We start from the raw sequence: 3,922 nt of genomic DNA, 5'->3' as shown, positions 1-3,922 counted from the left end.
TTTAGCGGAGATGAGCGGAGCTCATCGAGCCCCCGGGCCGGACCCACACACACAATAACACACACACGACACAAGATCTTCCAGACCACCTTCCGCAGAGATCTTTGTTCAGCCCGGAGTCTGATGACAACTCACAGAGAAAACAAAACATAAGCCCTCTCGCCGGGAAAGGGTTCTGTCCCAAAGGGTTCTGTCCTAACCCGGCAGAGCAGTCTGCTGGTCCTTCTGTCGTGCCTTCTCCTGGCTTCAGTCTTGTCGGAGGGGAAGGGTTCTGGCCCACCCTGGCCGAGCAGTTTTCTTGTTCTGTCGCGCCTGCTCCTGGCTTCAGTGCCCCTGCAGCCACCTATGGCAGGCACAAAAAATTCAAGCACGGGGGAGAGTTAGGGATGCACGATAGCCTATCGATATTTTGGACTATCGATAATCTTGTACCGATATATCGATATTTTAATATCGATGTTGCTGTAGGGCGATAGTACGATTTATCGATATTTTCTAGTGATTTTATCGATACTGTGAGAGTTTTAAAAAATTACTCAGCATACTTAACGTCTGTACGGAGCAGGCTAACCTACGAGACTGAGGGGAGGGCAGAGCGCAGAGCGCAGCGCAGGTCGAGTGGCACACAGAGCTGCTAGTTCGAGCCGAGAGATGGCGCTCGCATCACTCCACCGCCGCGTTGCCGTGATGCTCCCTCCCCCCTCCATCTTTTGCTCGTGTCATTTGTTTATGTTTACATCTAGCGCACGTTGTGTAGCTGAGGATCTGTAAAAGTGTACAAAGAATGGCTCGCAAAAAGAGTGAGGTGCGAAAACACTGGGATCCAGTTGGGACAAAGAAGGAAGCAAGAGCGCAGTGCAAACGTTGTGGCAAGATTTACAGCACCTCTTCCAACACCTCTAACTTATGGACACATTCCAAGACACACGGCATATTTCCTGCTGGAGCATCCGCTAGAGGTCGTGACAACTTATCTTGACCGAAGAGGGCTCCGAGCTCGCACCCGGAGAACTAAAGAAATACAGTCCGCTCAGGAGCCACTGGCGGGTCTCCGCGCGGGGGCTGCGGGGGCGGGTGGGGGAGGGTCTCTATTGAGGAGCCCGGCCGAGGAGGCGAGACTAATGGCCCACCATAAAACGGCCGGCTTGATTCCATTGCGTTAAATAAGTCCATGTTTCGTGAACATTTTAAATTCGCAACAACGACCACTCACCAGCGGAAAAAAAATGGCTACCGGACGTTTTTGAATCATTTTAATCGGACTTTTCGTCCTCAACTTATAACCTCTACGAAAGTGCTTAATAAAGCGGACATGCGTTGAGGAAACAAGCAGAAACACTCACTTTGCTGCTATTTATTTCCTAAACCGACAGTCATAGAGGCATTACTCATAAGAACTTAAATTTTATTTGCCAAATTCTGAACAATTCGATCTTTTATAAAATCTGTGTAAGGATCACCCCTTTTCCGGTAGACGCCTCCAAATATTGCCTTTTTGTTGCAAGACTTGTCACAAAATAGAACAGCCTCCGCCTTTCATTCAAAGCATTTCAAAGGATTAGACACTGTTTTAATCCTTAAAACCCAGATTAGAAAGAGGATAAGGAAAGAATTTTAAAAAAATGAGTACAATGACAATATTTAATCTAGATAAAAATTGACAGGAGAAAATGAACAAGAAAACCCTCGGTGCCGGGTTACAAGGACAGCAGAACCCGCTCGCCCACGTCGTCTTCGCAGGCAAGTGTTTGCGCACTTGGGCCCTGATGCTTAACACAAAGCCCCTCGGGTGCTGAATCGACTGAGGCAGTAGCCCTTACCTTCGTGCCTAGTGACAAGGAGAGCCGAACCCACGCGTCCCCATCGTCGTCACTCTCAAGTTCATGTCCATTTTGGCCCGGCTGGTCCACCAAGCACGCCGTGCCCGCTGGGGCATTCACCCACTGCTCGCAGTCCACCACAGGGGCGGTCGCCCACTGCTCGCAGTCCACGGGGGAAGTCTCCCACTCTTCAGTGCCCATGCTCAGGGCCAACTCGTCTTCGTCGTCCTCGTCCACACTCTCTTTGTCGTCCTCGTCGACACTCTCTTCGTCGTCGTACTCAAACATAAGTTGCCTTCTTCTGCTCGCACTCTGCACGCGACGCTCAGGCCCATTCCCTCGCCGTCAGTTGATTCAACTTCGTCTGCTTCGACCTGGGTAATAAAAAGTAAATGAAGACGCATTTTATCAAACCAGTTAATACACTCTTCCCTTTCCCACACCCATTTCTCCGGCGGATTTTACCTCTTCCTCGTCACTCGATTCCGCTCCCAGGGGAATGACCATAGGCTCAACAGAGGGGCCAAACCGAACTTGGCCTTCAGTCCACATGTCTGTGATGTGGTCTATTTCCATCATTTTGTCTTCTACTTTGATTATATTGTCCACATGCCTTTTCCACCGGTCATCGGTAATCAGCTCAAATGCCTCATCGATAAGGAGTCTCATTTCCTCCATCTTGTACTCCTGGGTGTTGTTGAGACCAATGTACTGCTTAATGTCCCCCCAAACATGCTCGATGGGGTTCAATTCGCAATGGTAAGAGGGAAGTCGCAGCACCTTATGGCCAGCTGCGCTGGCCATCTCGTCCACAATGTACCTGAAACACAGCTTTGCATTAAAGTGCGCCATGCAGAGCGAGGGAAGGCCGCGCGTAAGGGGCTTCCCCCCCCCCCCTCCCCCGGGGAGGGGGGCATTTCGGAGGGCCTAGGAAGGGGGAAGATTGAGTTTTGTTCAGTTTTTTTTTTTTTTTTTTTTTTGGGGGGGGGGGGGCATTAAAAAGTAAGTTGCCAACATTACAGTACTTACTGCTTTTGAGATTCTGGATTCTTCTCTAAAATCAATTGGTACAGAGCTGCATTGGTAAGATTTGGGTTGGGGTTCACATCGTGCCCCCACAGCCATTCGAGGAGAACTGATTTCTTACTGTACCGTCCCGGTACAGGATCCTGCATGAACATCGAGCAGATTATTATTTTGGGAGTAATTTAAAGGGGCATTTCCACTGTCTTCATGGAAATAAAGCGAATTTATTATTTGACATACTAACCTTTACTTTAGAATGGTACGATGCGTTGTCCATCACAATTACAGTGGGGTTCTCAAGACCTAGCAGAAGATCTTCGAACCAAGGGTGGAACACGTCACTGCACATCTCATCGTGATGTGTCCCGCCCTCGATTTTCTTCGATTTCTTAGCTTTGAAAACCAACTTAGCGCCTGGTACAAATCCTTTGGCCCCACCCGCATGTAGAAGCACGAAGCGGCCGCCTTTCCCTGAAATTAAAACGGCAAGCGTTATTCATTTCAAATATCACTCGAAAAGTTAACATGTAAGCAGTTTTCACACCTGTTTTGGTTTTCGGCCCTGTGGTGAGACCGTTTAGAAACGCATCGCGACCGCTCTTGATACCAGTATCGTACCAGGTGCAGGTCGTCGTGTGCCTCTGATTGACGTACGACTCATCAAGGTAAATGATGTCATACTTGTCACTTCTGTACTTCTTTATACTTCTAAGATAATTTTGTCGCCAAATGACAAGATCATCTCTTTCGAGAAGAATGCTGTTCCGATGGCGCTTCATGAATCGGAAACCCATGTCATTGAGGGCCCGACACACAGTCCGGTAACCCAGAGGCGGAAAATGATCTGACCTTTTTTGCATTTCATCCACCACTCGATGGGCCGTCACGACTTTGTTCTTCCGATACATTTGATGAATAAGTTTGCGCATGTCACTGTACACCCATTCGCCGTAAATGTCGACTCGTTTTTTAACCTTTGTACCAGGGCGGGACTTCCCTGGAGTGACATTCGACAGTCCTGCAAATTGGGGAACAAATTAATAAAGCCATCCGAACGCAATATAAACACGACATGA

This window comes from Frankliniella occidentalis, unplaced genomic scaffold (assembly GCF_000697945.3).
Source record: "Frankliniella occidentalis isolate FOCC.00 unplaced genomic scaffold, Focc_3.1 Scaffold263, whole genome shotgun sequence".
Classification (NCBI taxonomy): domain Eukaryota; kingdom Metazoa; phylum Arthropoda; class Insecta; order Thysanoptera; family Thripidae; genus Frankliniella; species Frankliniella occidentalis.
This window is presented reverse-complemented; position numbering follows the sequence as displayed.